At 51.0% G+C, this 13,555-nt stretch overlaps 1 protein-coding gene across 8 annotated transcripts in view; it reads right to left on the reverse strand.

The window, feature by feature from the left end:
- MYT1 (myelin transcription factor 1) overlaps positions 1-13,555 on the reverse strand; it is a 56,414-nt gene that overhangs the window by 40,260 nt on the left and 2,599 nt on the right. For 2 of the 8 annotated variants that reach the window (XM_040650958.2, XM_015296630.4), the window contains exon 1: positions 11,900-12,150. The exons of 5 other annotated variants lie outside the window; for them this stretch is intronic. The gene's annotated coding sequence lies outside the window, so the exon portion shown is untranslated. Of the gene's footprint in view, positions 1-11,338; positions 12,151-13,555 lie in introns of those variants that run through there. One more of the 8 variants, XM_015296629.4, reaches the window with a different exon arrangement.

Below are 13,555 nucleotides of genomic sequence, written 5' to 3' on the forward strand. Positions count from 1 at the left end.
CAGCACGCTGCATCTTTCAGTTGGGGTGCTCAGCACCCTGCCAGCTGACGTGGGCTCACTGCTCAGGGCCAGCACAGCAGCAGTCCCTTTTGGACCCCTTCTTTCACACGAAAGAAAAAATAAACCACACCTCCAATCCAAATTTGTCATCATCTCTGAGCTGTGAAAGTCACCAGTGGGTGCCTCTGCCATCCCCAACACCCTGCACTGCTTCCTGGCTCACTTTGCAGTGCATCACCCCTACCCACTGCGCTCTGCACACAGAGCTGCACTGAAGTTGCAGCTTACACGTGCTGCTGCTGAAGGGAAAGCATGGTCTCAGCCAGATGCTGAGAAATATTGGCTCTCTCACCAGGTGTACAGAGAAATAAGGGAGTTTTCTATTTAATCACAGGGCACTTGAAAGTCTCTGCAGGTTCCTCTGCAGCTGCAGCGAGGAGCAGCGATGGCATGGGGTGAAATAACTCCGCGTCCCTCTGTGGAGGCAGCTGAACACACACTTCTGCTTTTGCTGCCATTAAACACACCGACAGCGCAGCATAAAGGCAAGGAGCTCTCAGCAGTGCCAAGCAGCCTGGTGCAGGGCTGCACTTTCCTCATGGAAATCCTTGAGTTCTTAATTGCCCTTCCCAATGTTGCTAAGAAGCCCTGAATGCCCTCTCACAGCACAGAAATGCCATCCATCCAATGCAATTGTCACTGTTACTGCAGCACAGCTCTGTTCAGTGCTTCAAATTTAGCCTCCCAAACATGCTTTTAATTTAAGATTTAATACCGAATGTTAATTGTATATTGCATAGTAAATGACTGATCATTAAAACATATTAATTGAGGTTTAACAGCTGTATAGTAGATACTACATCTCACGCTTATCAGTAAATATGATTTAATAATCAATTAGAAAGAACATATGGATGGGAGGTGAAGCAGGGCCAGGCAGACTGCAGGCTGAACTCTTGTTTGTTGGTTGACCGAGATGCTTTTCCTCAGCAGGTTGGGAAGGGAGCTTGGCAATTGCCAAACATACACTGAGCTTGGGCAATGTCACCTGGGGAGCTCACCTGGACAAACCCAAAGAGTTCAGTATCCATGGATGTGTGGAGCGTTGGACATTTTATAGACTCCTGCTGCTTCCATCCCCAGCTCCATCACTGCATTGGTCCAACACCTCTTGCTCTCACAGCACAACATTCACTGCCCCTCATCATCACGTCTCAGGCACACAGGGCCAGGCAATGCCTCACTGCACCCTATGCAGAGACCCAACCCCTCACTGAGCACCTGAAGCTGCAATCTCACTCAGCATCAGCTTAGCATGCTGTGCTACCAAACCACACCTGCAATGCAAAGAAAGCAAACGAGACTACAGTCTCTCCTCATTAAGAGCAATATGCTCCAGTGTGCGTGGTCAGTTAATAAAGCTTTATGTTCATCCTTTTTATTTATTTATTTTACTTTTTCTCTCAACTGGCAGAAGTACAACGCACAGCGCTGCCAAAGACATAGGTGGTGTTTTTCACCTTCCATCCTCGTATCCCTTGTGTACTCTTCAAAAGAGGAAGACACGCTGCACACCCCCACTAACACTGCTATTTGTGCACTGTTCCTTAAACATATTGATCAAAAAAGCATAAAAAGAGTGAATGCTCTTCAGCATCCCACCTTCCCCAAACTCCTTGGCTCACTCCTTGACCTCTTCCATCCTCACAACAGGTGCTGGCATCTCCTCTGCCATGCTCACCCACAGGATTGCTCCTTCTAGCGCCTTCCTCTCCTCCTTTTGTGCACACAGGGAGCCCTGCACAGACACACTCATGCACTCGTGCCCAACGTGCGTGCAAACAGGCGTGTAACACAGCAAGCACGCAGAGAGCACCTCCGAGGAGCAAAGAACAGGACGCTGCTTTCTTCTTGCACATTTTCCTTGTTATTTTGTTCTCATTTGGCTTTCCCAGTACTTTCCCTATTCAATAAAAGCCAAATGCAAACCGCGTCCCTTAATCGCCCAAACAGCCGCTCACTGCTGAGAAAATAATATAGATGTAACTTCCAGCATCACACACTTTCTTTTCCATTTATATGCAAATGCTGACCTTTCACCCAAGCTGTCTCAAAGAAGTATTTCCTTAAAAATGCAAATTGCACGTTGCAAGCAGTTACTCTAGCTGAGGCTTTCTTATATTATTATTATTATTTCTTTTAACCTCACCAGCGCTGCAAAAAACAACTGCTAAACCGCACCCCGGTAATAATTACTTTTCCTACCAAATCGAAAGCCTCCTTGGAGCCAATGTGTCGAAACACCAGCGGGAGAATTCATGGCAGATGGATTTGTAGGGATGGTTTTGGATCGCCGTGTCTTGGGCCAGGGGGAAGGAAGCAGCACCAAGCTGAGCTCCGGGAGCCACTCATCCACCTCCCAAGGGGTGAAAACAGGCAGCCAGCCAGCGTAGGTGGATGGCAAGCAGATTGAGTTGGGTGCAGAGCCAATTTGGGTGTTCAATACCTTGTGCTCAGGCCACTCCATCAGCAGTTGGGATATCAAGAGAAGTGGAGAGGCGAGCCTGTGCATCATACCTGCTGGAGGGGATATTGGCAGCATGTCAGGGGAAGCCAAATGCTTAAAAGTAAACGTAATGAAAGGGGTTCTTCACATATGGAGGTATCAAGTGAAGAAAAGCTAGCGACAGACAGCCTTCCTGGGACAGCTCACAGTGTCATGCCTCTCTTGGAGTAGCAAATACATATCTCTGCAGAAGTAGGGAAAGCACTGAAGGAACTGGTGAGCTCTGAACTCATCTCTTCTCCATCACCTCTGCTAGACTGAGGTGCCAAAGACTTCCTAATACGTTGAGTTTCAAGCTTCCAGAAACACCCCAGTGAGTTTGTCCCCAGGTGGACTTCAGTCTGCCCTGGGACTTTACCTTTCAACCTTAAAGTTTCTAAACAAAACCAAAATGAATAGAGCAAAACTCTGCTACTGCCCAAACATGGCTCATCACTTACAGCACAGAGGTGTCCTGGGGAGCCCTCCTGTCCCCAGAATAGGGCTGGGACCCCCCCCAGTGTTTGCTGCACAGGGATTTCAGCGCCAGGTCAGGTACCAGAGGGAAAAGCCGCCTCAAGGAGCAGAGGAAGATGCTGGCAGTGCCTCTGACGCACAGCCCGATGACTAAGTGGGCTACTTCCCAGCTGCCAGCTTGTCTTTATGATATTAAGCCTTTCCTCTCCGCTGTCATATCAGAAGTGAAAACTTGACACGTAAGCGTGTGTCACACGGAGCCCAACAGACAGCAGCAATAAGGCAGGAGTGGAGGTGAGCTCATTGTGCTCACAGCTCCCTGGGGGAGCAGCAGCCCTGCTCACAGCCCCCCCAGCACGCTCAGCCCACAGGCATCCCCACACTGCCCACCTCGCATTGGCAGCATCCAAATGGCTTTATTGACCCGAGAGCCTCTGCTGCTGCAATGCCACAGCCCGCTAGAATGATCACTTGCTTGAGATTAAGCAAAATCATCAAATACGCAAAGTTTATAGCCCTGCTGGCACTGCTCTTAGCGCTCCTACAGACCCCGTGTAATTGAAATTAAATAGAGGCAGAGCAATACCTCGCTGTCTTTCCTATAGGAGTCAGCACTTCAGAGCTTGGTGGTGAGTGTAAGTCAGGGAGAACGGCACACCTAGGGAGGGGACAGGACAGCAGTGGGTGCTCTCCAAACATCTCAGCTGAGCCCACCCACAACTGCCCCAGGAAATCCCCCCAGGAGGGACATGCAGAGCCACTGCCTGACCACAGCCACAGCCAGAGGTCAGCCCAGCCCTTGGTGAGTTCCCACCTCCCCCAGCCCTTCCCCTCCCACTCACAGCCTGGAGGCAGCACCTGACGGTGCCACTGGAGGAAGCCAGAAGTTTCCTGGGCATGCACAAGAGGAGATGACAACTTCGCTTTGCTGAGATGCTGCAGGCAAAGTTAACTGTTTTGACTGTCCTTTTGTTTTTTTCAAAGCAACAGCACGGCTCCCAGGCACCTTTATTTCTTCTTTAAACCGGAGCATCTCCCTCCAAAGGCCATTAATCCTCTCCTGTCACTCGTGTTCTTGGAGAGAGCATTTCTCTGGGCAAATGCAGCTACTTGCTCACTAATTACATAAAAAATATTGAGGGCAACAAACCTTTAACTCCACTTGCTGGATACTTGCTCAGTGCAAAGCTTCAAGCTTTGGAGGAGAAAGTTGTGCATCAGCAGTAGAAGCTGGAGCTCACAGCCATGGCACAGGCACAACCTTTCCATCCTCTCTGCTGAAGCTGGGCTAACTTAGCCCAAAACCATCTCCCACACAAGGCTTTGAGTTCATACACAAATATTTTTTTGCATTTATCAGGCAATGCAATTAACAGGAGGTGGTCAGTGGGCACAGTGGAGTGGTCTGGGGTGAGACTTGGGGATCTTAGAGGTCTTTTCCAACCTCACAATTCCATGATTCCACCTGACGCAGCCAGCAGGCGCCAGGTTCTGACTTCATTTCCTCCCATCACTCTGCTTTGCCCACACAGCCCACACCATCCTCACCACTGCTTAAGCTCAGCTAAACACATTTCTCTTTCTTCCAAACCCCAGCATCTCTGTTGCTCTTTTCCAAGTTTTTGCTGCATTCATGCGTTTCCCACAGGACGCAAAACACAGAGAGGTAACAGCGCCCTGAGAGACACTGCATAAAGCAAACCCCTTGGCACAGCCTTCCTGGAGCTGTATTTTCAGACATCTGCTCACAACAGCCCTGGCCACAAAGAAACATCAGCCCCAGACACTCCTTTGGAACCACGCTCTGGATTTGTATTTTAATTCCTCCTGCGTGGGAGGCACCTGGGCACTCCATGTGCAGGTGGTTTGGTGCTCATCGTGAAACTTAACCAGCTACGCTCAGAGATCCCAGGGACAAGCACAAAGCAGAGTTACTCAGCACCAAATTGTCAGTTTTGAGGGTTTGCTTAAGGAAAAAAAATAAGGAGAAAAAGGAACTCAGAAGTATTCAGAGCATCACCTACAGAGTTTGCCAGCAACACCTTGTTTTTAAATACTACGTGCATGAAAGCTCCCCCAGAGACATCTCTCGTACCTTATAATAACATTCACCAGGGGATCCTCCTAATGCGGGGTTTGAATTCATTCCTGTTCAATACACCTCACCCCTCTGCTCTCAGAGCACAATCAGATAACAGCACTGGTGAGGCTGCGGCTCAGAGAGGTGATCGCAGCACCCCGTTTTGCTCCCATGTTGAGCAGAAAGGTCAGAGGGTGACCCCAAGGAGGGAACACCTCAAAACGGGCCCGACTTGCAGATGCTGCCCCACACAAAGCCACGTGTTCTGCCAAATGGTTTCAAGCAAAGGAACTGAAGAGAAGAAACCCGAATCTCTGCTGCAGTTTATATTTAATTAGAGCAAAGGCAGCTTATGCAGCAGTTTCGGAAACGTATTGTCTTACAGCATATTGGATATTTGTATCTTAACAGCTCAACATCGATTTCTTTTATGTGAAGGAAGAGAGGGGAAGAGAACTGCATGCCCTAAGTTGTGTTAGCTCCAAAGAGACTCCTGTACCACTTGGACTAATGTTTAGAGTAATCAAAGGCGTGAACTCATGTATTATGTATGGGAACGAGAGTTTTCAGTCTTCTGCAAAAAGGAATCTCCAACGTTTGGTATTTTGTTCGCGTGCTGGCACCATATGGCTCTCCCCTGCTGATATTCTTTCACACCAGAACTTTATGTTCAGATGCTTTAGTTAATATTTTACCCAGCAAGCATAAACAAGATGCAAAGATTTCAGTCGACAGCAACCTTCCCTTACACCATATCCCTGTGCTAACGGTGAAGGGCTCTTTCAGCAAGTCGTTTACGGAACACATGTCTGGCATTTTTCCCCCTCCTTAGGGGTCCAAGCTGGGCCATTTACTTTAACTGCATTAGCATCAAACAAAACAAGCAGCAAACCCAAGGAGGACGTTCTCGCTCCTTTCTTCCTACTCAGCCTTCCTGCTGGTCTATGGCAGCACTGGATGCCCACAGCGCTGTATAAACATGACCTGTAAGGCTGCAGCTCTGTTTGCCATTCCTAACTGGGTTTTACCTCAGGACAGCAGAGTTGTCCCTTCTCCATCAACCATCAAACCACACCAGCACATCCAAGCTGACCTCCTCCATCAACCACACCAGCATACCCGAGCTGACAGCCTTTGCCAAGCCTTCCTTTTCCCCAGCCCTGCCCCAAGTCAGGCACAGCACCACTTCAGAAAGCTCCAGCTTAGACATTCATCTCGAAACACTGCATTTAGATTCCCTCCACCTCCCCCCAATATTCTTTCTATTCTTTAATATTCTTAAAACAAACAGGACCTAACAGATGTCTTTCAGCCCGCACTCTTATTAATGAGAATATTGTAAGAATGGAAATCAGGTCACAAATGTTTAATACTTCGTTTAAAAAGTCTTCAGCTTCTTTAAAGAGTTCCGCTAATCCCAACATGACAGATGTACAAGGCAGTTTTGCTTCGGGCAGATTAAAGTTCTCGCTCTGATTTGCTCTTTCATTTGGTCTGATTAAAATAACATCGCATTTTTTATGTGCTGACTTCAAAATAAGAAATTAAAAACGAAAAAGAATGAATTAAAAAAAAAAAAGAGAGAGAATAGGGAGTGACCAGTAAAGGCCAGATCACAACAATAAACTGCTTCTGTTGTGAAGATGAAAAAAGCAAGACAAAAGGAACAGAGGGACAGACAGCCCGTACCCAGGTTAGTGTTAGAGCTCCGCAATGGAGATAAAAGGGGGATCTCTCCAAACTATGTGGGTTGTTTTTTTTTTTTTTTCTTTTCCCCTCCATTTGAAAGTGTTTATTAATCTATTCTCTCTGAAGCAAAAGTTCAATGAAAGACAGATCAAAAGTATTTTAAATCAGGTGAAAATTGTATTAAAAAAAAAGAAACCAAAATGAAAAGCAGATACTGCTGAGTGTGTCACTGTGCTGTGCTCAGAGCCGGGTAGCTGCTGGGAGCAGCCTGGCTGTTGGTCTGGACCTTCCTGGCCCAGAACCCTCCTCTGCCTCAGCATCTCCACTGCAAAACCACAGCAATCCCTCGCAGCAGCACTGCAGGCACCACCAGCCTCCACATTACAGCTGTGTTGTGTACGCAGACTTTTTCCCTTCAAACTCCAGCTCAATTCTACCCTCAAAAAATCCCACAAAGCGTTTCAAGTTCCCAAAGAGTTGCCCCATTTGCTCCAAGGTGCCCTCCCCACAGTGCCCGCTTCTCAGGGCAGGGACACCTTGTGTTGGAGCAGTGCTGGGATGCTCAGGGATCCTACAGCACATGCAGGGAAAGCACAGCAGCTCTGCATGCAGGACACCCTTGACATTGTCCTTTACCTTCGGTGCCTCAGCCCTATCCCAAAGGGCCAAGCCACCACTGGGAGCAGCTCCTTTCTCCTTGGCAAAAATAGTAGGGGAGAGTAAGGTGGGGGGGAGCGTATGGGGGGGATGGAGGGGTAGATTTTCCTTGCATCTCTGAAGGGCAGCCCTGCTCTTCTGCATTACTTGTGACCCATCCAAAACCTCATATGAATTAATTTCACCAGGAGCAAGGTGCACTGGGACACCTTGCCTACCCCAGAGCTTTTCACTGCTCGTAAATGTCACCATGCTGTCACAGCACCGTCTCCTAAAGACTCGCTGCTGGATTAGGTTTCTATTTTGCAACGGTAAGCAGCCTCAGGAGCCATACAGAATGATTTAGGATAGGAGGTTTCACACAAGACAGCCTTCAGCAATGCCAAGCAGCGTGCACCAGGGCACTGTGCAGCACATGCCCAGGGAGACCAGTGCCCAGAAACCAGCAAAACATGGGAGAAAGGAAGAGAGAAAGTGGGGAAGAGTGAAGCTTCCTGACTGCAACTTCCACCCTATCAGAACTCCAGAAATACTGAGGAACTGAGAGGCTGAGTGGAAGCAAATCCCTGCCAGGCTCTTTCAAAGCACAGCTGTAGGGCTGCTCCCCCCCTCCCCCCCCCAAAAAAAACAGGTAAATGCAGGGTCTGGGGCTGCCTTGCCACTCTCCTGGGTGTCAGTATCCCCATGTGAGCAGCCACAGATAGAACAGCATCAGCACAACAACTAGCTCAAGGTGGGAAGGAGAGCAGCACACAGGGGGGTATTGGGGTGTTCCTGGCTCTGTAACTGTGCAGCATGGATCTCCCGTGCTCAGCTCTCAGGTACAAGGAGGCAAAGGCAACAGCTACAAAGTGACAAGAGATGTCCCTTGTCATTAAGGAAAGAGCTCTAGCAGCTAAGCCGTACAGCTGATGGCTCTAAAAATAAGTCCCTGCTCTTCACCAACCACCACGTGCACACACACACAAAGTGAAGGGGAAGATCAGCTCTTGCTCTCCACTTTGCCATCAAACTCTGACATCTGCCTTCCCAGAGGCGAAGCGATGCTCCCCCTCTCCCTCCCCTTCCCACAGCTTCTGGGAAGCCCGGCCCCAGCACAGCTATTTCCCCCACACGCTCAGGCCCTTACTGTAAAGCTGCCACTTCCCCTCCATCACTCTGTTCTTGGGGGGCAGAGGGGCCCTCCCCAAACTCCCGAGTGGGGCTGATGCAAGCACCTCACCAAACAGGCACCCTCGGGGCGCAAGAGGAGAGCATCTGCCAGAAAGGGAGATAAGGACCTCTCTGCATCACACTGATGGGCTTTTGGGCCCAGGAGTATCAACTTACTTCTGTTCCCCTCCCCCCTCGCCCCCCCCTTTCAAATCTCAACGGAGAAAATGCGGGACTTAAAGGAAGAAACGTGTTTATGTTCCTGAGCCTTAAAGCTTATTCGGGTTGCGTTGCTGACTTAGGTTGCGCTGTTGTAACACACACACAGAAAGAAAGAAGAGGAGCACACCTCATCCCCAGCAAGAAGCCAACTTTGGATGCAGCACCCCTAAGCTAAATTACGGAGCGGGGGGGGGGCGGGGGGGAAGTTTAGCAATGTCTGCTAAAATGGCAGCTGCTCTGACGCCGATCTACGTCTTGCATTCAGCCCTGCCCTCATCATCTGACTACCAGGAACCGGGGCCGGCCCGCTCTCGGCACCGCCTCTCCCCCCCCCCTCCCCCGTGCTGTTCCCGAACCCCAGAAGCGGAGCTCGAACCGCCCCGGTCAGCACTTCGCCACTTGGGCTCGTTGCAGAAGTCCCGGCTCAGCTGCGTTATTCGCCATCCTAATGACTTCCCCCGCCGCCCCCCCCGCTGGAAGGCACCTGGGCTCGTTGTGCCCCCCTTCCCCAGCTCCAGCCGATTAACCAGCGCAGGAAACAAAAGCCGAGGGAGGTGGAGGGACTCCCGGCTCCCTGGGACGCTTTGGGGGATGAGGGTGGCAAAGCGTGCGCGGCTCCGCAGCCCCCTCCTACGCCATGCAGCCATGGGGACAAGGGAGAGGTGTCCTCATCTCCAGCACAGGACTTGGCCAAAGAGTATGGGGCACCCCTATAATCCCAACACCACACTTCCCAGTGACACTGAGCATTGCCTGGTCTTACTAGGGGCAGAGCCACGCTACGAGGACATCCCCCCACCCAGCCTTGCAGGAGCTCACATTTAAGGAGGCAGTATTTCTGCCTTTCCCACACTCCGATACACCCCGTCTCCTCCCCCCGAGGGCTGCCATGCACCGGCAGCGACGGGGCGGACTCGGGGCTGAGGAGATACCGTGCGCACACACAGCCCACCCCGACGGGACCCCCGCACAAGCGGCCGCCTCCCCTACCCCCAGCCAGGGGGACGGTGTCCCCGACAGGAGCCACAGTACCCGGACCCCAACTCTGCCGGGACACGAAGAACAATTCCCACATACTGTCAGGAAAGGAATAAAGGAATAAACCCAACTTCGGGGGAGTTTTCCTACTCTTTTCACCTTCGTGCAGTGAGGATCCCACGGATCGCTAGACTGCTTTAATAGTTATTAACAGTGAGTTCTCCTCGGCCTTTCTGCAGCAGCAGAAGGAGGGGAAGGACAGGGAGAGGGCAGACAGCTTTGAGAGAGAGAGGGAGCCGAAGGGAACAAGTTGTGCGGTGGGAGCCCTCGGGCCGCAGCAGGCGCTGGTCTGTGCCATGCAACACGCGCCTGCTCCAATCTGCGCCGCTCGGGAACAATAAACAGGATCATACAAAGAAGTGGAAAGGCGGCATCTTTGCTTCTGGTTTCTATGACAGCATCAGAGACAAACCAACTATAAACTCTAATTCCTGGATTCCTCCCCCCCCCCCCGCAACCCCCTTTTGTCTGCCATTAATTAAAGTGGCCATATGGAAAAGGCTGATAATAACAGCAGATGAGCCAACGAGAGGGAGAAGGAAAGAAAAAAATAAATAACTAAAAGTAATGTCGGAGCAATTGGATTTACCCTGGGCTTTTTGCACTTGTTTTTAGCGGCTGCTCGGAGCGAGGGGGGCTCAACAATAGCGGCAGGAGAGCAGAGCAATGGGGGCCACTTACAGCTGCCCCACACCGCTGGGCAGGTCGCAGTTCCCCAAGGTCTGGGGAGCAAAGGGCAACCCACAACCTGTCCCAGCAGTCCGGCTCTGGGGGAGGTCTGCATGCCCCAGGCCTCCTGCCCCGGGGGGCTGATCCCTACAAGCTGCTCCTTTTGCATGGGGAAGCTGCCTCTAGGGGTACCGAGCACCCCCGGGGGACACCTCCCTGGGGAGGGTCGGCTCTGCCCGCTGGCAAACTGCATCCCGAACTCAGCCAAACTCGCCGGGGTCAGTTGCAGCGGCAGCGCTTCCTCAGGCACCAACCCCTTCCCTTCGCCCTCCAAGCAAATTACCCTCGAAACAACTAAAAAAGAAAAGGATCAAACAAAGAAAAACCAACCTCACAACTTTGCTGAAATTGATAAAGAGATTAGCCAAGCAAAGCCTCTTCCAAGACAGCTAAAAATAAGAACCCGCAGATTTCTGCCATGGTCAACGTACAGCAAGAAATCCACAAACATGGCACACTTCCCTTGTTCCTCGCTGCTATAAATAGAGAAGTCTCAAGTAGTCAATATCGGGGGAGAGGAAAAGGAGAGGATGTAAAGAAAAAAATAAAGTCTGCTCACGGCAAGAGCGAGCGCAGGGCAGGAGCCTCGAGCTTGCAAGCACAACCCCCACGGCACACACATATACACACACACACGCACCCCTCGGTACCGGCGGCGAGCAGCGCGCTGCCCCCCCGGAGCGGGGCTGGAGGAGGGCGGTGGGGGTCGGGGAGAGCCCCCCGGGACCGCGCGGAGCCGCGATCAGCACCTCAGAGAGCTCCGCGGAGCGCGGCGGCTGAGCGAGCCCGTCCCGGCGCCCGGAGCGTCTTCTGCTAACACCGAGCACGCTTCCCTCCGGGTAAACATCCGCCGAGCCGTCGGTCTGTAAACCCGGCAAGCATCCTCTTATCCTCTTCCAGAAATATTCAGAAAGTTTCCCGGCTGAAGGCGATGTTATGCTTTTTTTTTTTTTTAATATCTCCTCCTTCCTCGTCTTATTCAACCTCTTTTCAGTCAGAAGCAGAACATGTCCACTAGCATCTCGCAGCCGGCGAGAGAGCGAACGAGCAAAGATGGACCTAGGAGCATGATGATCATCATAAAATCCCCTCGGTTCTCCAGTGCAGTTTTCAAAACAACAACCCAGCCTTCGTGCTCTAAAGGCGAAATGCCTGCGTCTGTTTACATCAACTGTGTGCTCCGAAAGCCTTTCCCCTCTGCTTCAATCCAAGGGAGGAAAAAAAAAAAGAAAGAAAAAAAAGAGGAAAAGAAAAGAAAAACAGCCAGCATTATCTGCCTTTGTCAGCGAAAGAACATAATATTGACTTACCTTTCCCCACAGCTATTGTCTGCCCCTTTGCAAAATGACATCACGGAAACCAATCATGAAATTTGCATGGGGGAGGTTGTGGGGGGAGAGTTCTTGGAGGGCAGCCCACTTTCCTACACCAGTAACACGCGTGTAAGACGGGTTGTTGGTTTCAATTAAATATCTGATACTCCTTAGTGTGTGAACTCTTAAGCCTGCTAAAGGCAATGTCTCATTTACTTAATGACCGCTCTCATTAATGGAAATGGCACAGAGGGGGCTTGCTGCGCCTTCCCTTTGTAAATACACTACCCATGAACCCTTGGGGTTGCAATATATCTGTTTACTCTCTGAGGTGAAATAAATTTACAGTATAGCATCAAAAAGAGAGAGAGAGATGGAGCTGCTGACTTGAGTGCACGGAGAGTTGGGGCTCTCCCCGCCTCGCCAGCCCCTCTCGCCTCGCGCTCCCCTCCCTGAGACCCAACAGAAGGTGAGTGATTTTGCCTGAACTGATTCATAATTAATATGCACGAGGCTCGGGGCTCCTTTGATGGCAGCAACACAAAAGGACGGCAAGCGCGACAAGCGCCGTGCCATCCCCCCCCTCCCCCCCCCGCGCATCCCGACGCATGGTACGGCCCAATAATTCCTAATAGCAGCAAGCAGCGAGTGACAGATGCCCTGGGTTAGCACAGCTCCAGCGAAAGTACTTTACAATATTTATTGGTGGTTAGGAAGATGACCTATCACCATAAAGAACAGACTGGGAAATTTATCGCCTCTATGAACCTGGAAGTATTGCTTATTAGCTAATATACATATTCAAAAGCAAGTGCTTAAAACGTATATATTTTTTTTCCTTCTCCTCTTAAATAAATACATAAATGATATAACGTATTCCCAGCAGACATCACCTCGCCCCAGAAAGGACAGATCACATCTCGAACGGGGTTACACTTTGGACTTTGTGACAGGAAGAAGAATGGCACAAAAAACTCTTAGAAGAAAACAGTGACTAGAACAGTTCAGGAATCGTTTCCAAGTGAGAAAAGCGTGCGTTTTTCCACGAGCCTTTTTCCTTCAAAAATACCTCTGTTCCGTGGGTACCTGGACGCCAGCAGCACCAGATATCCCCCTTCCCTCCCCCCACCCCACCACCACCTCAAACCGAAAGGCATCAGCACGCTACAGGGAGCATTAGTGCCGTGATCACAACTTTTCAGAAAAAAAGGGAGAAACAGAGGCATGCTGCACCCGCCTGAGGTGTGGGAAGTGGGAGGCTCGCCTCCCTGCCCAGCGCTTTTTCCTGCGTGCCCCCCCCCCCCCCCCCCCCCCTCCCCGCTCTATCCCCAGCACCGCCGAGACGATTAAGACTTGACTGTCAACTTAATGAAGATTTTCGAAAACATACGGGAGCTCACAAATGGACGGAAACCCCAGGAGCCTATGGAGAGATGAGACAGAGCAGAGGCAGCGGCTGGCGGGGGGAGCAGAGAGCTGCTGGGGGCCGGTCCTGCCCTCCCCTGCAGGCAGCCAGAGCCCCGACACTGGGCAGAGCTGCAGCACCTGGCCCCACAACTCTACCAGACCCCTACCTGGCACTGAGGACTTAAAGGATCACCAGATGCAGCACCATCCCACCCGCAGAGTGGTGTGAGGATATTGACTGAATTC

The sequence above is a fragment of the Gallus gallus genome, chromosome 20, assembly GCF_016699485.2.
Source record: "Gallus gallus isolate bGalGal1 chromosome 20, bGalGal1.mat.broiler.GRCg7b, whole genome shotgun sequence".
Taxonomy (NCBI): Eukaryota; Metazoa; Chordata; class Aves; order Galliformes; family Phasianidae; genus Gallus; species Gallus gallus.